Here is a 25,071-nt window from a genome sequence, read left to right on the forward strand (position 1 = left end):
ACACACACACACACACACACACACACACTCTAGCCCGTCTCCGGACCCCCCGGGTTGAGCTCCTTTGGACCCCTAACCCGTAGGGTCCGGTATCATCGACAGAGCGCCGGAACTGGCTATCTGCGCGTTCCTGCCTCTGTCGCAGGTAGCCAGCCACGGTGATGGAGGCGGTACAATAGGATGTCAATAAGGAAGTCAAGGAAGGAAGGAAGAGAGCTGCCAAAACGGTCTAACAAACATTAAAAATACTTAACGGCTTCTCCGCCGTTCGCGGGGGGGGGTCAGAGGGTTCGTTGTCTCCTATAGCTATTATATGCTTCTTTTGGAATATGTCAGCGTCATATCCACAGCGCAGAGATCCGTCGGAGAAGGGGAAGTCAGATTGCATCCCATGTCGCTTGAAGTCGATGATAAGGAACCCTACGTAAAGTCATCAAAATGTCAGAAACTTTAACGTAGGGTTCCGAAAGGAGCTAACACACACTCATGCTGCTGCAATTGGTGACAACAAGCTACTGTAAAATGTAGCTCAGTTAGATTAATACTACCTTTAGCTAAGCTGGTGTTGTTCAGAGTTTACTAACATGCAGTATGTAGGTGGGTGCGTGGGTGGGGGTGTGTAACACATAGGCCTACATACCTGCAGTGTGTAGATCGATGTCCATATCATCATCAATGTCCAGCACTTTGTTTTGTTTCTCCAGCAGAGTTTCTAGTGTCTCCATCTGTCTCTGGAAGAGGTTGCACATGACCTGAGCAGCCAAACTGAGACGCTCCAACACAAACACTCTGATATCAAGCTTCACACAACAAACATCAGCACCACCACTCTGCTGCTGTTTGTCCAAAACACACAATATGTCCTCTCCCACCGACGTCATGTGTTCATGTATCTTCAGCCATACAGACTCCATTTGACACGTTTTGACCTCCATTATGAGATGTTGTTTTTAGCAGCACTCCGTTTATTTCACACCACGATGAAAAACAACCAGAACTAAAGGCTAGCCTTCATGCTTCTTACAGGAACAACACGCACATACTTTCGTTTCCGGTTCAACGTGTTCCGAGCGCATGCGCAGCAATGGATCCTCCAGCCGTTTGCTCAATGCAAAGGCGCTGCCTTTCGCCCCCTGGTGGAGGAGGTGTGTAACTGGATGGACGGATTGAATACGTACTTCATTAACAGTTTGTGAAAGAAAGGACAGAGGTAGAAGTTATACAATAATCTAAAATAATAATCTAAAACCAATGATCTAAAAGGATTACATAAAAGCCCTGGGGGCTTGTTTGACAGACAGACAGACAGACAGACAGACAGACAGACAGACAGACAGACAGACAGACAGACAGACAGACAATGTTCCACTGAGGTGGGTGATTCATTTGTGATGTAGTCTGTCTTATCACATCAGAATACGTTTTTAAAAGTCTGACTTTTATGTAAACCAATATGGATATTTAATAGGAGACATAGGATAATAATAATAATAATAATAATAATAGCTCAAATTTATATAGCGCTTTTCTAAATACCCAAAGCGCTTTACATAGGAACACTAGGAACAGACTTTAATAAGAAAAAAAGAAAAAACAAAGCAAAACATAACAGATACAACAACAGTACAGGGTTAAAAAGATAAAAGGATAAACGAGGGAAGGACATCCTATCCAGACCTCAGCTGGGGAAAGCTATCCTGAAGAGGTGGGTTTTGAGTGAGGTTTTGAATGAGAGGAGAGAGGGAGCAGCTCTGAGATGGTTGGGGAGTTCATTCCAGAGGTTGGGGGCCGAAACAGAGAAGGCCCTGTCCCCCCAGGTGCGGTGCTTGGCCTTGCGGACCTTCAGGAGGTTGGCTTCACTGGACCTGAGGGAGCGGAGGGGGACATATGGTTCGAGAAGATCGGAGAGGTAGGGGGGAGCCAGGTTATTGAGGTGCACCTCAATAAGGTTATTAAGGTGCACCACTGAGTACCACAGACGAATAACAGTCTAAGTCCACACTATTGATCCATAATATATAAATGATAGATAAGGGTTCAGGACAACGAGGCCTTTTCGTGGAGGGGTCAGTCTGAAATTTGGACTTAGACTGTTTTTCGTCTGTGGTACTTATTATGACCAATTGGACAGTGGTTCCCAAAGTGGGGTCCGGGGACCCCCAGGGGTACTTGAGGGAGTTCCAGGGGGTCCCCAGCTAAATGATAGTTTGGAACAAAATGGGCCCTTGTGGGTCTGTAACTCTGAGTTAAATTCTCAGAGTTAAATTAACATTGATTTTACAATATAAATTGGGGGTCCCAGAGATAGAAATGCCATTTAATCGGGGTCCGTAGACTAATGCATGTCAAACTGGGGGTCCTTGAAATAAAACGGGTTGAGAATCACTGCTAGAGCCGTAAAAAACTTATCTTATGGGGGTCCCTGGCATGTCTTTTCAAAATGGGGGTCCGCAGGCTAATTAGTGTCAATTTGGGGGTCCTTGACATGAAAAGGTTTGGGAACCACTGCAATAGGAGACTGACCATCTCTTCACCTGGTGCCACTCTTTCCCTCATTTTTTTAAATGCTATTCAAAAGGTGGGTTATTATTCAGCATCATATGCAGCTATTATTCTTTTTCTGCATGTATTGATAGATTGATAGTAGACTGACAGGAAATGGGGAGAAAGATGGGGGGAAGACACGCGGCAAAGCGTATGTCGGACTAATGGGAATCCTAAAGGCCTATATAGTCATAGTCCAAACTTGTTTTCCTACACTGCCTCTCATAGCGCCTCCCATTCCCCCGCGTCCCTCTATCTCCACACACACAGACATCCGTCACGGCCAGGAGGACACAGGAGTCTACAGCACTGCCCAGTGCGGCTTTGCTGAGCTCCCGACGTAAAAACAAACTGAGCAGCGGGAGAACGACAGAACAAAGGGATGAAATAATAGAGACAGTGACAGAAATAGAATAGGAAAGGAACAGAAAAGGACCATTATGAAATAAAAGAGGTGACCACCGAATAGGTGACCACCTCTTCACCTAAATCTGGACTATGAATATGGCTTTAGGCCCCCTGAACCTACAGTGCCCAGAACCCAACTGAGCGTGGAGAAAGTTACAAAGCACACCATTTGCTCCAAGGTAAGTTGTTTGTTGTTTATTAGACGATTGATTTAACCATTGTTTAGTAAAAGTTGACGTTAATAGTATGATTTAGTAGCAGGGAGGGTGAATGAGTGACCGCCGCGTCCTCCTCCTCCAGATGTAAACATTGACATGTGCGTGTGCGCACCCACGGGGAAAGGAATAAAAAGAAAATGCCCCAAACGTTCTGGGTACTTATGAAGCACTGTTGCAGGACGCCCAACAGCAACGTTTCACCATGGCGTTATTATAGTATGAATGTTGGTGATAGGAATGCTTCTATTCCTCTTCGGAAAAATGCCGACATAACACGGTCCTCAATGGAGGATCGCTGATAGCAGTGGTTGTTTGTCCTGCTTAACAACAGTATCGAGGCAGGTGCCCGATAGCCTGGCTAATAAGCCAGACTCAAATCACACTGTCGTGTGGTATTTGAGTCTGGAGATGCTGTGTATGGATCTTGTTTCCCGGGGGGCGGGTTCAAACATTTTCTCTTTGACGCAATTGGTCAGAGCTACTGTCAGTCAAAGGTCTCAAGCATAGAGACACACGGGGACTACAAATTCCACGCCCCCAAATGAGACAGCGTCCCCACTTCTGGTCCGTTTCAAGGGTGTACTGCAGCTGTCAATACAATCCCTATGAGAGGCATCATAAAATACCCTTATTTCACTGGTTCATTACTGAGGCTGTAGCGATTTATTTTGTGTTCGAATAATGTGTTCCATATGTTTTATTTGTCCTTTTTAATGTCATATACCTGCCATCTCAATATACAACCCACAATGTACTATAATATACTCCATAATATTGTAAAAACTGCTAGCATCGGAGATATTGAAGTTTCCCTGACGTATGATATATACGTCACGCATTAATCCTTATAAATACCGCTAGATGCGGCATTCCCCAGCGACGGATCGAGCGACCACGACGAGCGTGACAGAGTCCAGCGTTGTAAACGGTCAGTCTTCATAATGCCTAAAGTGTGCTGCGTTCCTCTTTGTAAAAACAACAAAGAAAAAAACCCAGAGTTGATGTTTCATCAACTTCCAGCTGATCATGAAAAGAGACAGAAATGGCTGCAGGCGATCCGCAGGGAGGATGATAAGGGAAGACCCTGGAGTCCAACCTCACAATTATTTTACGTGTGTCAGAAGCACTTCATCACTGGTAAGTAACGGGCTATCTAAATACGTTTAATGCCAAACCTTGATAACCTGTTGGCATGTTCATGAATTTATTTTAGTTGATTTTTAATTATTTCTTATTCATGCCTCATTCACTGCATTTTTTGCTATTATGTTTTATTCTTTTGCATATGCAAAGGGGTAATTAATATGTTTCCATTTTTATTAACCCATTATTATGCAAGTTACATCTGTTTTTCATCTGCTTTTTCCATTTACTTTTGTAGAACAGAAAAGTCTAAACCCTGCCCACCCCGACTATGTTCCATCCAAATTTCCTTCCCGTCCTCCCAGAACCACACCCGAATTACAGATTAGGCGTTTCGAAAATTCCCTAAAAAGAAACCACCAGGAGATTGAAAAGGGGACAGAGACTGGAGGAGAGGAGACAAGAGCAGGAGGGGAGACAGGAGGAGGAGGAGGAGGAGGAGATGAGAGGAGAGGACACAGGGCAAAGACATGAGACCAGTGATGAGGAGGGCCTCCTGTCTGGATCAGACCAATATGACCAGGCCAGTGACCGTGAAGAGGAGGGCCTGGAGGGCCTGGCTGGAGCAAAAATGGGCCACGATGACCAGGCCAGTGGTGAGGATGGAGAGGAAATGGACCAGGCCAGTGAGATTGAGGCATTGAGGAGGCAGGTCAATGCACTCAAAATTGAAAGAGAGGCAGCATGGCTCTGCAATTTAAAGGCCGAGAGTGTGAGGGGAGATGATGTGCGCTGCAGAGATCTAACAGGACTGAGCTGGACTACATTTCAGTGTCTGTGTAATTATCTGATGCCGTTTGAGGTCAGCAAGAGTAAACTTGCCCCAGAGGATCAGCTCTTCATTGTCCTCCTTAAACTGAGACTAAGTCCGGCCACATCACTTCTTAGCCATACACTCAACATTGGACAGTCAACCATACGGGACATGTTTTCCAGGTGGATCAACCTGCTCTATGCAAAAATTCAGTTTCTGATACACTGGCCAGACAGGGAGTGCATTCACACCACAACACCCCCAGCTATGAAAGCTCTGTTTCCAAAGCTCACCTGTATTGTGGACTGCTTTGAAATAAGAATTGAATCACCGAAAAATCTTAAAGCTAGGTAGGTACTATGGATTGGGGCATGTGGGACAAGGCTTCAGCCTTATAAATGCATTGCTTTGGAATTGTGAGTTATGATACATTATAAACTCAACCTTTATGGAAACTTTTAAGCATGATTTCAATACTTGTAATAGAAACTACTAATCCAATGTGTTTACTTTAACAGGGCCCAAACCTACTCTAATTATAAAAAGAGCACAACTATAAAATATTTTATAGCGTGCAGTCCAGCTGGGAGCATCACCTTTGTTAGCACTGGATGGGGAGGGAGAGCCTCTGACGTGAAAATCGTCAGAGTGTGGGTTTCTTTCCCCCAACTACCATCATCATGGGGATCAGGTAAAGTCATGTCATCTGGAATCTGATGCTATAATTTAATCCCAGGGTTCTCAAAGTTGGCATACCAGTTGGATCATTTATCCATATCTTCATCTTCACAAGTTAAAATCTGCTACAGAGTCAATCGAATGGCAATGTGGAAAATGATCCAGAACATAAAATGGGTATGCCAACTTCAAGCACCCCATTCGACTGGTATCACCCCATATAAATCGGCGAAATCATCCGTTATCAGCACGTTTGAATGGGGCCAGAATGTCCATACTGGCATCCTCACTGTTCAGTATGTCATTATCTGCGATTGTAGCATTGTCATTATCACTGATGTCCTGACGGAGGCGCGCCGTGTCTGGTGGCCATGAGCTACGTGAGGCACCGCCGAGCGAGGCGCTAGCCGAGCGAGTCGCCGTGCCGAGCGGTGCGAAGGCCACCAGACCCGACTCAGCGCCGTTCGAGTTACATCCTGATAGACAGAGAATAGTATATATTAGTAGCTCCTAGTTCCATCATGCACCAAAATGACACGTCCACCAGGGGGAAACCTTGACCAGGCTATGTGGTGAGGATGCCAGTATGGACATTCTGGCCCCATTCAAACGTGCTGATAACAGATGATTTTGCCGATTATATGGGGTGATACCAGTCGAATCGGCTGCTTCAAGAGCTATAGTTAAGCACAGACCCTATAAACCAGGCCTGTCGAACTCAACTTGGGGTGAGGGCTGCATTGGTCAAAAGGTCACTTGATGGGGGCCACAGCCAGTTGCGGACGCGCGCTCGATGTCTCAGTCTCAAAGTATCTGCAGTTTCTGTTCAGTAATGTGTGGCTTTTGTTATGTTTCAGCTGTTGATCACCTGAGAGCTATTACCATGTCAGCACAATATCTGCAGTTTCTGTTCAGTAATGTGTGGCTTTTGTTATGTGTCAGCTGCAAGCAACTCTCTGGCAAAGAAGTGGAAGAGTCAAGAGTCAAGTCAAATGTTCGGATTCACATTGGTATGTAAATGCCAATAATTTATTGCCTGATGCTCAAAACTTTTTCAGAGCCAAAATTGTTTGACAGCAGAACTTTTAACTATAACTAAAAATACATCGCATGGATGCAAAAAAAGAAAGAAACTGAACAGAAAAATGCTGCTTGCTGTAGGCTATGCATGGCAAGTTTTGCTGCAATATATTTTCTTTGTACTTAAATTAATGTATCACTCTACTCTTTAATTTCTGAACAGAACGGGTGATTGGTGTCCTGAAAGGCCGGTTCCGAATCCTGGATGGCCCCCTTTCACTTCGCCTTGTGAAGACCCTGAAAGAGGAGAAGGACGGACAAGTCACAATGATTGACAAAATTGTCCATGTCTGTGCAGCCTTAGTGAACATGAGTGGGAGTGTGGTGCATTCATTTTGAGAACATGTTTTTACACAGATATTTGAGTTGATGTTAAAATGTTATGTTGCTACTGTACCAGCTTAATAAAATGATGTACAGACATCTAAATACCTGTGTCAGCTTCACTGCCTGAGTGCTGGCTCCTATGAAGGAAAATATATGTAGCAGATTTTTGTATTAGTTCTTTCACACACATACACACACACACCAACTGAAATGTTCTGTTCAATAAAAGTTTTCATTTGAAGTACATGCATATTACAGTTTTTACATTTAGCACTTGGTGAAGTTTTATTACACATTAAATGAATTGTAGTTGGTCATACTTTTCCCTTCACTTTTGCCTCCTGGCATCTTGTCCTAAGCTCTGGGTAGATGTGTGATCCCCAAAATGATATTCCACTGCTACGTTCTTAGCTTACGCATGTTTCATGATAACTACTTTTTATGTATGTGATGTATTGCCATGCTTTTTGTTCTTGCTTATTGTAAATCGCTAAATGCCTAAATTGAAGGTTAAGCCAAACACCAAATTCATGGAGGAGGAGGAGGAAGTTCCACCAAAGAAGGTAATTAATAGCAAGGTTCAACTATATTGTCAAAAATACAAAATACAATCTTTGCCTCTTTAACAAATTTGGAACTGTCTGTAAGCTGAATTGCTATATCGGCAGATAATTAAAAATACCATTAAATATATTTAAAAAGTGCACAGATCACACTTCAAGAACATATTTGTTTTGATTTACAAAATTATGGAGCTGGGTAGGATCTACCAGTGGTGCAGTTGAATGTATAACATTGCCCTGTTATTGAAACATGTATTATTTTCACAGAAAAAGGCCCAAAAAGGATCTACAGAAAAAGAGGCATCCAGCCGGATGATTGAAGAACTTAAACGGCAAATGGAAGGAAAATATTCACCATCTTCAGAGGTAAAATATAATTGACTATTTAGAAACTTGAGATTTGATGTGTGTTTTTGAGTTGATGTAGTAATTTTCCTGTGAATTTTGCTGCAACAGAGGAGACTGATTATTCGATTTTCTGTGTTTTGGTGTAGTTAACTAACTCAAATGAAGATTCTGATGAGGAGCTGCCCAGGAACTGGAGCGCAGCTCGAAACAAAATAAAAGCCCTGGGAGGGAAAACAGAGGAAGACAACGTGAAACGTATCCTAGATGCTATGACCGGTATTTAAATAAAAAACGAATAATCTTGCCATGTCTGCAGAAAACGATAAAGGCCAACGGTCATTGAAGTATTCTCTCTAGCTAGTAAGAGGAGGTTGCTGGCTATGTACCTGTGCACCTCTACACCAGCATGCCTGTTAGAGCATGGATCATGAACCAGACAGTATTGACATGTCACAGAGATTTATTCAGGCTTTGCAGATATGGCATGATGGCAATGGTGAATGACGGATGATGGGTGATGATTTTAACTGAACAAGAAGAGAAATAGTAGCAATCAGTAGTGCAAACAGTCTTAGATATATACAAGTGAAACTACAAACAAACATAGGCATAAACACATTAAGCCAATCAAATACTCAAAGGGGCATTTGGCAAATAGCAAGGAAACTTACAAGTAATGCATCAGTATAGGCACAGAGCAGAGGTGCTACCAGCACCTCTCCAGTAAGGTACAAATGTTTGTCTGTGGCTTCTAGTTTGCCTATATAGTCCCCAGGTGTGCCAATTGGTGGCCCCACCCACCACCAGCAAGGCAACCTCCTACTACTCCACCCCACTCTCAGCTATAGAGTGGTGGGGTTTTCTACAGCCGCCCCATCAAATATCTATTTGATAAATAAACACAGGAATATGTATATAAAAAACGGGGGAATTGCAATACTGGCATGCTCTGGATTTACTCTGGTTACTTGTGGAGGGTACTGGAGGGGCCTCAGAGCTGGTCCCGTACAATATGGTGGCTGTAAAAGGGGGAAGCTTCGGCACTGATCTCCCGACTGGTATAGGGGTAGTCAGGTTCTGAACTTGGGCCGCTACCGACTGACATTCAGCCTCACCTTGGAGCCATGCAGCAAAATCAACCAGGGTGTAGTGGGCACCTGGTCGGCTTGAACGGGTGTGGCGAATGAAGTTAGCAACAGAATCGGCTGGTATCTTACTCAGAAGATGCTGCACATGGGACGAGCAGGCCAGCTCAGCAGCACCCTCGCTCTGGCCCATAGCCTGTAGCATTCCCACCAGGGACTGAACCTTAACTGCAAAGGCATGGAAGGCTTTGGAGTCACCAGGTTGGACCTTTGGGAGGTTTGTTATAGTTGTAATTTCGCTCATGGCCAGGTGGTGGGGCTGCCCGTACTGTTGGTCTAATGCGGCTAAGGCCTTGGTATAGAGCTGGGGGTCGTGGGCATATGCCAGCGCTATATGCCGTGCTGAGGGTAGTTTGAGGTGATCTAGCAGGATGTGGTACTTGTATGTTTCGGTTTCCCAGGGAGACAGTAGATTTAGGAGGGCCATCTTAAGCATTGTGTATTCATGAGGGTCTTCTTCATTAAGGTTCGGGAATGTAGGTCCCTCAACCCTAGAGGGCCTGTGGCCAAATGGTGGGCCTGTATAAGTTTGTGGGTTATGCGTTGGAGCTGAGGGCCATTGCATGGGGGGAGGTACTGAGTGAGTCCACTGTTGTGGTGGGAAGGAGGTGGGAGGTACCTGGTAGGGGATGGTCACTGGGGACAGCTGGGATGGTGTGGGGGTCCATGGTTGCGGTTGAGGAAGAGCTGGGTGAGACCATGCAAAGGGTGCTGGAGGCGATGCTGGGGCCCATGATTGCTGCTGAGGAGGGGCCTGCTGATTGGGGACTGAGGGGGAAGGTTGCAGCTGAGGGGGGGTCTGCTGAGGATGGGCCAGGGCCCATAGCTGCTGCTGAAGGGGGGCCGGGGTCCATAGCTGCTGCTGAGGGGTGGGGCTGCTGTGGGGGGGCTGGGGCCCATAGCTGCTGCTGAAGGGGGGCTGCTGCGGAGGGGCTGGGGCCCATAGCTGCTGCTGAGGGGGGGGCTGCTGCGGGGGGGCTGGGGCCCATAGCCAGTGCTGAGGAGGGGGCTGTTGCTGAGGAGGGGGCTGTTGCTGAGGAAGAGGCTGCTGCTAAGGAAGAGGCTGCTGCTGAGGAGGGGGCTGCTGCGGGTGGGCTGGGGCCCATAGCTGTTGCTGAGGGGGGGGGCTGCTGAGGAGGGGGGTGCTGCAGGGGGGCTGGGGCCCATAGTTACTGAGATGGGGGGGCTGGGGCCCATAGCTGCTGTTGAGGAGGGGGCTGCTGCTGAGGAGGGGGCTGCTGCGGGGGGCCTGGGGCCCATAGCTGCTGTTGAGGAGGGGGCTGCTGCTGAGGAGGGGGCTGCTGCGGGGGGGCTGGGGCCCATAGCTGCTGTTGAGGAGGGGGCTGCTGTTGAGGGGGCTGCTGCTGAGGAGGGGCCTGCTGCTCAGGAAGGGGCTGCTGCTGCGGGGGGCTGGGGCCCATAGCTGCTGTTGAGGAGGGAGCTGCTGTTGAGGAGGGGGCTGCTGCTGCGGAGGGGGCTGCTGCGGGGGGGCTGGGGCCCATAGCTGCTGTTGAGGGGGCTGCTGTTGAGGAGGGGGCTGCTGCTCAGGAGGGGGCTGCTGCTGCGGGGAGGCTGGGGCCCATAGCTGCTGTTGAGGAGGGGGCTGCTGCTGAGGAGGGGGCTGCTGCGGGGGGGCTGGGGCCCATAGCTGCTGTTGAGGAGGGGGCTGCTGCTGAGGAGGGGGCTGCTGCGGGGGGGCTGGGGCCCATAGCTGCTGCTGAGGAGGGGGCTGCTGCGGGGGGGCTGGGGCCCATAGCTGCTGTTGAGGAGGGGGCTGCTGTTGAAGAGGGGGCTGCTACTGAGGAGAGGGCTGCTGCTCAGGAAGGGGCTGCTGCTGCAGGGGGGCTGGGGCCCATAGCTGCTCTTGAGGAGGGGGCTGCTGCTGAGGAGGGGGCTGCTGCAGGGGGGCTGGGGCCCATAGCTGCTGTTGAGGAGGGGGCTGCTGCTGAGGAGGGGGCTGCTGCGGGGGGCTGGGGCCCATAGCTGCTGTTGAGGAGGGGGCTGCTGCTGAGGAGGGGGCTGCTGCGCGGGGGCTGGGGCCCATAGCTGCTGTTGAGGAGGGGGCTGCTGTTGAGGGGGCTGCTGCTCAGGAGGGGGCTGCTGCGGGGGGGCTGGGGCCCATAGCTGCTGTTGAGGAGGGGGCTGCAAAGGAGGGGGCTGCTGAGGGGGGGGCTGCTGCTGAGGGGGCTGCTGAGGAGGGGGCTGCTGGGGAGGGGGCTGGAGGGGGAGGGGCTGCTGCTGGAGGGGGAGGGGCTGCTGCTGAAGGGGGGACTGCTGCTGAGGAGGGGGCTGCTGCTGAGGAGGGGGCTGCTGCTGAAGGGGGGAATGCTGCTGAAGGGGGGGCTGCTGCTGAGGAGGGGGCTGCTGCTGAGAGGGGGGGCCCCGGGTGGTGGCTGGCTCCGGGCAGGCGATGAGTGAAATCAAGCTCGGGGTCCAGGAGGGGCTCTGGAGACTGATGGACGGAGACCGACTCTAGTTCGAACACATCGCTCCCATTTGCACCATTGTCGCTCATAATTGAGGTGGACTGATCCTGTGTTGGGGGATAAGGGCGGGCGGTGGCTTGATAGTGGTCGTAGTCCCTCAGATGTGTTGGCGCCGTCTTCTGCCTCGCTCCTTTCCCAAGTGCCTCGTCATTTTCCATCTGCCTACTGTGGTCCGTATCTGGTGGCGGGGTGCTCCTGCTCGAAGGACCATGAAGTATTCTCTCTAGCTAGTAAGAGGAGGTTGCTGGCTATGTACCTGTGTAGCCGCAATTTTTTTATAATGGGATGAATCTAGAGTTGCAATACCCTCCATTGACTCCCCACTCATCATTTTGCGTTTGCGATCTGCTTGTCTTAAACGACGTTAAACTCACCAACATTGCAGCTGTAGTCCAAGCTTGAATTATTCTCTTTCAATCTGCAAAGCTTGTTTTTCATAAAAATCCCCCGTAGACATGTTATGAGCTACTTTCTGTCAAGAAGAAGAAATGTTGGAGTTTGGAAGCGCTCGTTTTTATTAAGGGGTCGCGCTGCTGCCTCCTGCATTATGTGCAAATGCGAAACAGATGCATGCAGGGACGTTCAGTGACTTACGACGAGCGCTTCCAAACTCCAGCACTTAGAAAAAGAATCACTTGCACAGAATTTCTTGACAGAAAGTAGCTCATAACATGTCTACGGGGGATTTTTATGAAAAACAAGCTTTGCAGATTGAAAGAGAATAATTCAAGCTTGGACTACAGCTGCAATGTTGGTGAGTTTAACGTTGTTTAAGACAAGCAGATCACAAACGCAAAATGATGAGTGGGGAGTCAATGGAGGGTATTGCAACTCTAGATTCATCCCATTATAAAAAAATCTAGAGTTGCAAATTGCGGCTAGTACCTGTGCACCTCTACACCAGCATGCCTGTTAGAGCATGGATCATGAACCAGACAGTATTGACATGTCACAGAGATTTATTCAGGCTTTGCAGATATGGCATGATGGCAATGGTGAATGACGGATGATGGTTGATGATTTTAACTGAACAAGAAGAGAAATAGTAGCAATCAGTAGTGCAAACAGTCTTAGATATATACAAGTGAAACTACAAACAAACATAGGCATAAACACATTAAGCCAATCAAATACTCAAAGGGGCATTTGGCAAATAGCAAGGAAACTTACAAGTAATGCATCAGTATAGGCACAGAGCAGAGGTGCTACCAGCACCTCTCCAGTAAGGTACAAATGTTTGTCTGTGGCTTCTAGTTTGCCTATATAGTCCCCAGGTGTGCCAATTGGTGGCCCCACCCACCACCAGCAAGGCAACCTCCTACTACTCCACCCCACTCTCAGCTATAGAGTGGTGGGGTTTTCTACAGTCATATATGTTTTGCCCGATGGTTCTTGGTTTACCTATGATCCTAGATTACTATTTCTATGCATTTGTGCATTGTTTTCCTTTCATACTGTAGTTGTTCTGGTTAATGCTTTCATTCCCCTGTCTTTACATCTTCATTCCCTGACCCTGTATAGAGCTTCCAGTAGTGGTTGCACAGCTGAAGCACGTCATCAAGAAACTCACGTCTTCAACTCCTGCCTCTACCTCCTGCATGTCACCCACACCATCCTCCTGCATGTCACCCACACCATCCTCCTGCATGTCACCCACACCATCCTCCTGCATGTCACCCACACCATCCTCCTGCATGTCACCCACACCATCCTCCTGCATGTCACCCACACCATCCTCCTGCATGTCACCCACACCATCCTCCTGCATGTCACCCACACCATCCTCCTGCATGTCACCCACACCATCCTCCTGCATGTCACCCACACCATCCTCCTGCATGTCACCCACACCATCTGCATCCACCTTCATGTCACCCACACCATCCTCATGCATGTCACCCACACCATCTGCATCCACCTTCATGTCACCCACACCATCCTCCTGCATGTCACCCACACCATATGCATCCTCCTGCATGTCACCCACACCATCTGCATCCACCTTCATGTCACCCACACATCCTCCTGCATGTCACCCACACCATCCTCCTGCATGTCACCCACACCATCTGCATCCACCTGCATGTCACCCACACCATCTGCATCCACCTTCATGTCACCCACACCATCCTCCTGCATTTCACCCACACCATCTGCATCCACCTGCATGTCACCCACACCATCTGCATCCACCTGCATGTCACCCACACCATCCTCCTGCATGTCACCCACACCATCTGCATCCACCTGCATGTCACCCACACCATCCTCCTGCATGTCACCCACACCATCTGCATCCACCTGCATGTCACCCACACCATCCACCTGCATGTCACCCACACCATCTGCATCCACCTGCATGTCACCCACACCATCCTCCTGCATGTCACCCACACCATCTGCATCCACCTGCATGTCACCCACACCATCTGCATCCACCTGCATGTCACCCACACCATCCTCCTGCATGTCACCCACACCATCCTCCTGCATGTCACCCACACCATCTGCATCCTCCTGCATGTCACCCACACCATCCTCCTGCATGTCACCCACACCATCTGCATCCTCCTGCATGTCACCCACACCATCCTCCTGCATGTCACCCACACCATCCTCCTGCATGTCACCCACACCATCTGCATCCACCTGCATGTCACCCACACCATCTGCATCCTCCTGCATGTCACCCACACCATCCTCCTGCATGTCACCCACACCATCCTCCTGCATGTCACCCACACCATCTGCATCCACCTGCATGTCACCCACACCATCCTCCTGCATGTCACCCACACCATCCACCTGCATGTCACCCACACCATCCTCCTGCATGTCACCCACACCATCCTCCTGCATGTCACCCACACCATCCTCCTGCATGTCACCCACACCATCTGCATCCTCCTGCATGTCACCCACACCATCCTCCTGCATGTCACCCACACCATCCTCCTGCATGTCACCCACACCATCCTCCTGCATGTCACCCACACCATCCTCCTGCATGTCACCCACACCATCTGCATCCACCTGCATGTCACCCACACCATCCTCCTGCATGTCACCCACACCATCTGCATCCACCTGCATGTCACCCACACCATCCTCCTGCATGTCACCCACACCATCTGCATCCACCTGCATGTCACAGTCTGCGGCCATCACTCAAGCGGTGTCTGATGAGATGGTAACTACCCCATAAGGCAGGGGTGGGCAACTTTGACGATGGAGAGGGCCACAATATTTCCACACGCACTCCAGAGGGCCACATTGCATATTACTGTCGTAGCAAAAATAGCTGATCTACAAGCTCAAAACGCGTCACGCTGTGACGCGTTTTGAGCTTGTAGATCAGCTATTTTATGCTATTGTTGCTATATTTGAATTGAAATCCTGAATAATGTTTTGCTATTTTTGAATTGGAATCCTGAAAACTAACATTTTTATGTAATTTAAAATGCATTTAGTTATAGTTATGTTACCTTTATGAACTAAAGACCATAACATTTTAATACTAGTCATTAGCTGAAATCAATAATGTATCAATGTTCGGATATTGACCTCGGGCCGCATTAACTGAAGGTGGGGGCTGCATGTGGCCCCCGGGCCGCCAGTTGCCCATGTATGCCATAAGGCATTTTTTTTGTATTTTTCTAGATCTGTGACTTAATGTGTAAAATCTGGAAAGAAAGCACGCTCACAAACTTTGTGGTAGAGTTGTATAGTATGTGCAGTCTCCTTAAAAGTTTCATTGGGAAATGGGATGATGCCTCAGATGTTCTTCTATAAATATTCACTGCACAGATGAATATAATGTGAGTCTTTGAGAGTAACGCATGTTTTATTTATTTTTTAGGTGCCTCTTATGCCTGGGTCTGAGGTCACCGTCGTAAAACGGAAAACTGAAGACTCTGCGGACTGCAAATTCATCCGTGTACACAGGGGATCTAGCCGTCCTGGTCTTTGGCAGGGAAACGCTGGCCAATTCCAGTTTGACCGGGAAGCAGTCGGGGGCGCACAAAGACCTGGAGTCCAAGCCACCACTAGACCCTAGCAAGCTTGAGGCTACTGGTGAGTTCTTTCAATATGGACAAACCATAATTATTCGCACACACTGCTTATCAAAATCACCCCCTCCCCACTTTGTGGTGTTAATTATGGATGGTGGATAATATGGGGTGACGGCAAAAAAAATGCTTTATTTTCTGTGTTTTCCCTCACAGGTCATGTCCAGGCGAAGTATCCTGACCTCGCCATTCAAGCCATGAGGTGCGTCATCAGGAAGAAGTGCAACAATCTGGCGTTCGTGTGCAAGAAAGTTGAGAAGAAGGCCATGTAAATAATTGTCCCTGTTTTTTTTTGTTTTCCTGTGTATTTCCTGTGCACTTCAGGTTGAATTGGACAGTTTCCCTGTTATTTTGTACAGGGGTTGGCAACGCGTGAATCTATTCTACGTCCGAACATGGTAACGCCCCGCTGCCTCAGATTGGCCTACCAACACTGTCCATCTTGTCCCATCATGGTCTCTCTTGAGTGTCCTCCGAGAATGACAGCTGCACGACAGGCTGCAGCCTTGTAACTAACTTTGTAACTTATTTTTGTAGAGACAAAGAGACAAACTAATATTGTTTATGCCGTTTGCTTCGATTGACTAATAATTATAGTAAACTAATACTATTATACTAAAGAATATCGAGGGACAGTACAGTACAGTACAATAATGTTTCAAGTTTACACATGCAAATTACACTATAATCAACAGTAACGCACTTTATTTAGAACACACAATCAATTATTCTATCAAAACAAACGGCATAAACAATATTAGTTTGCCTCTTCTACAAAAATAAGTTACTGTTGCATGTGCCAAGCTGTCATTCTCTTGTATTATATTGTACTTGTATTATTTCCCACCACGGAGTAACCTTGCGGCAGACTATCCAGCGATTCCAGTATGTTTCCTCCACCTCGGAGGAAAGTCTGGTAAGACGTGCAGTGTTGGTAGGACAATCAGAGGCAGGCAGGGCGTTACCATGTCTATGCTCGGCCGTAGAAAAGATTCACGCGTTGGGAACCTTGACATTAACCCATTCTGGGTGGGAACCCCCTTTGGTGTTAGCATTATGTTATGCTTTAGCTATTGAAAAATAGCAGATTTTGCTATTTTTTTTAAATAGCAGACCTACAAGTTCACAGTGCGGCACTCGGTGCCGCTTGTAGGTCTGCTATTTTTCAAAAATAGCAGATCTACAAGTTCACAGCGCAGCACTCAGTGCCGCTTGTAGATCTGCTATTTTTCAAAAAAAAGCAGACCTATTTTTCAATAGCTAAGTATAACATAATGCCTAAAACACCAAAAGGGGTTCCCGCCCAAAATGGGTTAAGGCCATGTTTTCATTTTATAGTGTGCCATGTTTTCATTATATTTCCAACTGATTTTACAGAAACATTTTATTTCGGGATGTAACTCAGGGCAATACGCCTGCTATTTTTTGAAAAATCACAGGTCTGATTGGGTTAACTGATGGGAAATGTTTACTCTATGTGCCAGTTATCACCCTCCGTGCCAAAGTTCGCCCATGCACATGGTTGCCTACCTGCAATTTATTGCGAACGCAGTGAGCATTTACTATGAGACCCAGCAGATCATGTCTCTGTCTGTCACGCTGTAACACCAGCCGCCCGCCACCAGAGGGCGCAGCTGTATCACACACATGCACACACAAACAACTTAACATATTAAAAAAACTTAACTTAAAAAAACTTAACTTAAAAAGAAAACTTAAAGAAAAAACTTAAAGAAAAAACTTTAAAAAAAAACAACTTAACTTAAAGAAAAAACTTTAAAGAAAAAATAAAAAAAAATAAAAAAAATAAAAGAACTAAAAAAAAAAACCTTAAAGTACGTAATTTATTCTAATTGTTGTTATTGCAATTTACGAGCCGCGTTCGCGCGTCTTACTTGTTTAATATGTACCCAGTATATAATGCAATAATGCAACCTAAAATAAAAATAAAATTCCATCATGTTGAATAGAAAATAAGATCCATACACAAGATACAAATTAAACTCCATCACAATGAACTATTAATGTGTATTCTATGCAGTCATGTTGATATTGTCAGATTATACATGTAATTCCTCTGCTTTTGCATCATTGTCATCCTGGATTAGACTGACTGATCATTATGACTTAAACTAAAGGCTTTTTGCCTGTATGAGTCTCCATGTGTCTATTTAGATTACCCACCTGAGTAAAGCCTGTACCACAAACTGTACAAGAGAAGGGCCTTTCGCCTGTATGAGACATCATGTGTGTTTTTAGATGACTTGTGTTAACACAGCCTTTACCACATACTGTACAAGAAAATGGCATTTTGCCTGTATGAGTCATCATGTGTGATTTTAGGGTACCCACCTGAGTAAAGCCTGTACCACAAACTGTACAAGAGAATGGCCTTTCACCTGTATGAGACATCATGTGTGTTTTTAGATCACTTGTGTTAACACAGCCTTTACCACATACTGTACAAGAAAATGGCCATTTGCCTGTATGAGTCATCATGTGTGTTTTTAGATGACCCGCCTGAGTAAAGCCTGTACCACAAACTGTACAAGAGAATGGCCTTTCACCTGTATGAATCCTCATGTGTGTTTTTAGATCATTGTTGCGAGGAAAGCCTTTACCACATACTGTACAAGAAAATGGCCATTTGCCTGTATGAGTCATCATGTGTGATTTTAAATTCCCCTTTAGATTAAACATTTTGCCACACACTGTACAATTAAAACCTTTCTTCCGTGTGTGACTCGTCATGGAGTCAGTTTGTTCTGACGATTTCAGATCCTGGGACAGCTTGTGCTGTCCTCCCACATTTAGTGTGTTTTGTGATTTCAGTGTGTTTAAAGCTGACTGATCTCCCCTAGTCTCCTCCCACTCATCACGGTCTTCAGTGTCAGATTCAGAGCAGTGTGAAGAGAGGAGCTGGTTGTCACTAGTTGGTTGTGATGTTCCACAGTCCTCTACATCAGCTTGTGCTTTCATGTGTACAGTTGAGGTGCCGGCTACAGGCTCTGTGTCTCTGTTTTCATCATCATCTTCGCTTTTCACTGCTAGTAATGTTAACCTTTGTCCACCAGCCTCTTCTGTTGTGTGAAATAGCTCCTCATGTTCATCTTTAATCTCTGGAGCTTGTGGTTCCTCCTGGACCAGACTGGAGCTCCTCTCCTCTTCAGGTGGAACCTCCTCTTTACACACAGGGACGTGCAGAAAGTCTACAAAAACATAATACAATGTGTTATATGGTCTAGGAGCAAAGGCCCTGCAATGTATTCAAAAAGACATCCAGATTAGCTTGTAGAGCGGCTATTTTCGGTGCAAAGGATACATTTGGCTTTACACTTCAGGCATTATATTTTGCCTTATGGCGGAGTTTGCTCGCTGAAAGTATCTGACCTACAAGCAAGCTCACAGTGCGTTGTGATGAGACACACTGTGGACTTTATCTTTCGGCAGAGCGAAACTGTCGTCAGAACTTCTTCAGTTCGGTCATGACTGTCGTTTGAGGTAATGCAACACAGTTGTAAGAACGAGACGGCATATTATCAAATGTAGCATATTTGTCATTTACACTTAAACGCCTGATTTTGAATGATGTTGATATGGTGCTGCACTAGTATAGCCTTTGCGTTATTGATATGTTTGTGGTCTGGTGGCTGGAATTTTGTTGCATTTCAAAAACCACTGCTTGCAAATTATGACTCATGATTACACACCTAAGTGGCCTACCACACCCGGAGTGAGCATGTTTTTGGGGGGTTTGCGTTCTTGTATTCTTGTTATCGGACCCTACAAACCATCCCGCGTGCTCAGATCAGTCAACGCAGGGAAGCTGGAAGTTCACTAAAATCACACCCGTGTGAACTGAGTGGTGCAACAGTGACGTCACACACTAACCATAGCAACCATGCTCCTTTTTTGAGTGGACAGGTACACGAACATACAGACAAAGCTGGTTGTTGGAGTGGTTTGCACCACTCAAAAATGCCGGGACAGCGCTCCACACATCCCAAACTCTTCTCCCTTCTGGCTCCAAAACTATGGAATGGGCCTGGGCAGGCTTAGCGGTCCAGGCACCTTGGCTGGTAATCCAGCATGACAGTGTGCCACGGGTTCGAGTCCCGATCCCGACAAACTTTACTGTCTGTCTTCCCCCATCCCTCTCCCTGTTTCCTGTCTAAATAAGTAGCCTTGCCGAGCCATGAGGCCCATAGGGCAGGAGCCTATCTCCTGTTTCTGTAGCGTGAGGCAGCTTGATGTACAAGTACACCCCCTGGACATGACGCTAGTATGTCGCAGGGACTTACCCCCAATCCAACCCTTGATGCTGAGTGTCAAGCAGGGAGGCACTGGGTCCCATTTTTTCTTTGGTCTTTGGTATGACCCGGCCGGGGATTGAACCCCGACCTCCCAGTCTCAGGGCGGACACTTTAACCACAAGGCCACTGAGCTGGTTTACCTACTGTAAATCTATCAATAAAGGCAGAAAAGACCCAAAAATGACGTAACTTAGATAGCATTTTATGTTGACATTGCACTCTATAGTGTATACTAGGGCATTAAGCAACTAGTCGACTAGTTTAATAGTCGACTAGTAAATCCACTAGTCGACCTTGTTGGTACTAGTTTTCCCGATTTTGTAGGCCTCAAGATCAGGTAGAGTATAGTTATAGTCACCATGTACACAGTTTTTCAATGTACAAATATTTATTAAAACAAAAACAAAAAAAGTTTATTTTTTTAATTTATTTTATTTTTTACATAATAGGTAGTTAAGCAACTAGTCGACTAGTAAACTAGGCAACTAGGCAACTAGTAAAAATGACTAGAAGTGAATGCCCTAGTGTATACACATACACACGTTTCATTGTATAGATATTCCACTGTTAGGTTCTTAGAAGCTTACGTATGATTCTTGATGACAATTGACCTATAGCTAAGCCCCTCCTCAAACTGCTATGGTCCAATCACAGCTAAGCATAACATGGGTTAAACAAAGCTCTCCACCAATAGTTTCCCTATATGATAAAACATTGTTTTAAAAAACAAATGTTGCACACATATTTTTCAGTTTATATGGCAGGCCTTGTTGACGTATTTGGAAGAGATTTTGAAGGTCTGGTTCCAAAAATGAACCAGTATTTAATGTGTAAAATCCATGATATTTACATTGGAATGAATGAGCCTGGCTGGAAAGTGTCCAAGTGGGAGTGTCTAAGTGGGAGAGGGCTTTGCTAAAGGTGAATTGTTTTTATGTATTTGATGCATTACCATGTTTTGTTCTTGCTTACTGTAAATCACTCTGGATTAAGCCTAAATTGTAAATTGTATTCAACTTTACTACTAGTAAGGGAATTTTATCAGGTATTTGACCTATCTGGGAACTAAATCGTTACCAAAAAAATTCTTCACCAATGTGTTTCTAAAGGTGTCTAATAACATGTACTAAAAGTTTGAAATTCAACTCCTGTGGGAAATTGAGTTTATTAGCATAATATGTGACCATACCCATAACATCCTATATAAGGCAAAAAAGTCCAAATTTCATCATTCTTTAAGTAGCATGTGACATATGAAACTAGGGTGATTTCATGATTCTGAATCCATTCCAAGCATTAGTTTTGCACAAAAAACACTCCTTGGGCTAAATTAGATCATATCCACTTGACCAAATATGCTGACCTCATCACGTTTGTGTGGCCGTTTTCCTCCCAAGGAGTGTTTTTGTGCAAAACTAATGCTTGGAATGGATTCAGAATCATGCAAACACCCTAGTTTCATATGTCACATGTTACTTAAAGAATGATGAAATTTGGACTTTTTTGCCTTATATAGGATGTTATGGGTATGGTCACATATTATGCTAATAAACTCAATTTCCCACAGGAGTTGAATTTCAAACTTTTAGTACATGTTATTAGACACCTTTAGAAACACATTGGTGAAGAAATTTCTTGGTAACGATTTAGTTCCCAGATTTTCATAGATTTCTCTTACTATACAGGTTTAAACCACAGTAAATAAAACACTACATACCTATCTTGTACAATTTTACTACAGGTTGCATCCTTGCATCAAACAGTCCATGTCTCTGGTCCATCTCTGGCTGTTCCTCTGACAACGTTGAATGTCTTTTGGAGGCCATCTCTCTAGACACTGTAGACCTCTCCCTGTGGTGCTCTGTGAAAATCACCAGTAGAAAGACCTTTCATTATACTACAATATTCAAATCAAACTTTACCAAGTCTATTGTCTTGTTCAGTATAAAGGAGCAGTCACTAGTTGTTCGAGTGCTAAAATAATTGTCCCCATCCCGATTTAAACATCAGGTGAACATACATTGTATATTGAATTTGTAAAAGGGAAAGAAGTCAAAAAGTAACACAAATAGCCAATCTACAAGATGCTCAAAACATGTGGCATCGTGAGCTTGTAAAACATGGCATAATCTTGGACATAGTTTGAATGCTGATTAATCATGATTAATACATTTTTAAACTGAGATGCATCTGATTAAAATGTTTATTCGTTTGACAGCCCTACTCAAAATGAGTAGAGCTAGTATGTATTTCTTAAAGCAGTATTTTTTAATACCCATTTGAAAAATGTCAACAGTCATTGACCCACCAGCCTCTTCTGGTCTTTGAAGTAGCTCCTCTTGTTCATCTTTAATCTGTGGAGGATGTGGTTCCTCCTGGACCCGACTGGAGCTCCTCTCCTCTTCAGGTGGAACCTCCTCTTTACACACAGGAACATGCAGAAAGTCTATGAAAAAATACAAAGAGACTATCAAGGTTTGAATCTTGTACCTCAATGCAGAGTAGTCGCTGGAAAAAGTATCAACAGATTACATTTTGGCCACATTTTCCAAAATGCAACTTTGATGGTGCGCTGACTGCGCTCTGTGCTGTAAATCAGAGGTTCCCAAACACTGGTACTAGTACCACTGGTGGTACTTGAGCCCCCATCTGGTGGTACACAGAGGAGTCGCCCCAAAAAAGGAGAAAAAAGACAAAAGTGGAATGAAATATTTACATTACTACAGGTAGTTCTTCTGGTTGAAATGAGCATGACAGCACACCTAGCCGTTAATAGAAGATTTGAGAACGGACTAATCACATTAGTTGAATGTTAGGTCTTCTCCAGCAGGTTAGTTGTTAACTATGGAATCACACATTTCCTGTCAGTTGGTGTCGGCACCATATATGGTGGTCGGGGTGAGAGAACGTGTGACATCACGTGACATCAGGGATGGAGATCCCTGGTGTCATCAATATTTATTATTAAGCCCATATATGGAGATCCCTGATGTCATCAATATTGGTCAGCAACTCTGACCTCAAACCTCAACCCCAAACCTCTCCATATATGGAGCTGACCCGTTCTGACATGCCATATGTTGATCCTTCCCCATCCATCCTTCCTCTTCGAGGTCTCCCTTTTGACTGATACCTGTCCATTTAAACTAGACGGGCCTGCCCCAAAGTTATTAGTGCAGCCACGCCTGGCAGCCGGTGGAGACTAGAGTTCTTAACAGGCCCTGAAAATTAAGATCTTACCCCCCCATACCAAAGTGCCAGTGCAGCGGCTTGCCCAGCAGTCTGCTGTCACCCTGGCGGATGCGTGCACGCGACCTGAGGTTGCTTCTCGCCCTCAGGCGTATTACTGGTACTGAAGTAGAATTAACTGCAAAGCCTTATGTGAACCCATTAATACTTTTACTGCCGATTCATATCGGTTCATCTTTACACTCTCAGTACCGACCCACTTTAACAAATAAAGACAGAGTGATTTGAACTTACCGAGATCCAGGTGGTCTTCAGGTTCCTGTTTAAGGTGGTCTTCAGGTTCCTGTTTAAGGTGGTCTTCCGGTTCCTGTTTAATAGAAACAGTCGTGGCTGCAGAACTGATCTTCACCTGCAGACTGGACTCCACACAATGGTCTGGAATGAAGGTGACATTAGTAACAAATGTAATAATAAGGTTGTTCATGTGTTATAAACAGCATAACACTCCTGTAGAAAACTGAACCTGACTAAATTTATTTATATTATGAACCAGAATGATTTACCTATAAAAAAAAATGAAAATCAGACCACTCTGAACAGAGTGGCGCTGTACTGTACTCGTGCTGTAGTACTGTACTGTACTGGTGTGTGTGTGTGTGTGTGTGTGTGTGTGTGTGTGTGTGTGTGTTAGGCTGCGCAACAGTGACACTTGGTAGTCAACAAACGCTATAACTCTATTTCTGTGCTTGGACGAACAGACAGACCCAGCCAGGAAGTCAGGGACACACATTGCTGTGCATTGGAGTGGCTGCACCAGTTAAAAATGAAAGCATATGTAGAAACTAAAGCAGTATTTTTTCATTGCATAATGTGTGGTATCGTGAGCTTGTAAAACATGGCATAATCTTGGACATAGTTTGAATGCTGATTAATCGTGATTAATATATTTTTAAACTGAGATTAATCTGGTTAAAATGTTTAACCATTTGACAGCCCTACTCAAAATGTATTTCAAAATGTAAAAGTATTTATTAAAGCAGTATTTCGTTAAGCAGTATTATTTATTGCGTATTTGACCCACCAGCCTCTTCTGGTCTTTGAAGTAGCTCCTCTTGTTCATCTTTAATCTGTGGAGGTTGTGGTTCCTCCTGGACCAGACTGGAGCTCCTCTCCTCTTCAGGTGAGACCTCCTCTTTACACACAAGAATGTGCAGAAAGTCTAGGAAAAAAATACAAAGACTTGAATCTTGTACCTCAGTGCGGAGTAGTGGATGGAAAAAGTATCAACAAATTACTCTTTGGCCACAATTTCCTAAATTGAACTTTGATGATGGTGCGCTGACTGTGCTCTGTGCTGTATGGCCTTTTGTTGACATTGTAGTGTTCTCATAGAAGATGTGAGACGAGCCGAATGTTAGGTCAGTGAGTCTTCTTCAGCAGGTTAGTTAATACTGAAGTCGAATTAACTGCAAAGCTTCAGTGAACCCATTCATACTTTTACTGCCGAACCGTCGTCCCATTTATAATACCATCAATGTAGTCACATTGTTAATGCTAAAATCGATAACCGGGTCATATCGGTTCATCTTTGCACTCTCAGTATTACCCACTTTCACCAATAAAACAAATAAAGAGAGTAATTTAAACTTACTGAGAGCCAGATGGTCTTCAGGTTCCTGTTTGTCTTCAGGTTCCTGTTTAAGGTGGTATTCAGGTTCCCGTTTAAGGTGGTCTTCAGGTTCCTGTTTAATATAAACAGTCGTGGCTGGAGAACTGATCTTCACGTGTAGACAGGACTCCACACA

The 25,071-nt window shown here is 45.6% G+C and overlaps 1 protein-coding gene and 1 long non-coding RNA gene across 2 annotated transcripts in view; both read right to left on the minus strand.

The window, feature by feature from the left end:
* Window positions 1-25,071, minus strand: part of LOC306919402 (uncharacterized protein) — a gene marked incomplete at its 3' end in the record, with an annotated part of 342,672 nt that overhangs the window by 312,227 nt on the left and 5,374 nt on the right. The gene's annotated exons all lie outside the window — the stretch shown is intronic.
* Window positions 22,359-24,471, minus strand: LOC306919449. The gene is made up of 3 exons (XR_013789530.1): window positions 24,348-24,471; window positions 23,561-23,701; window positions 22,359-22,523 (listed from the first exon to the last, which is right to left on the minus strand). It is a non-coding gene; the product is annotated as an uncharacterized lncRNA (long non-coding RNA).

This window comes from Electrona antarctica (assembly GCF_951216825.1).
Source record: "Electrona antarctica genome assembly, contig: scaffold_25, whole genome shotgun sequence".
Lineage (NCBI taxonomy): Eukaryota > Metazoa > Chordata > Actinopteri > Myctophiformes > Myctophidae > Electrona > Electrona antarctica.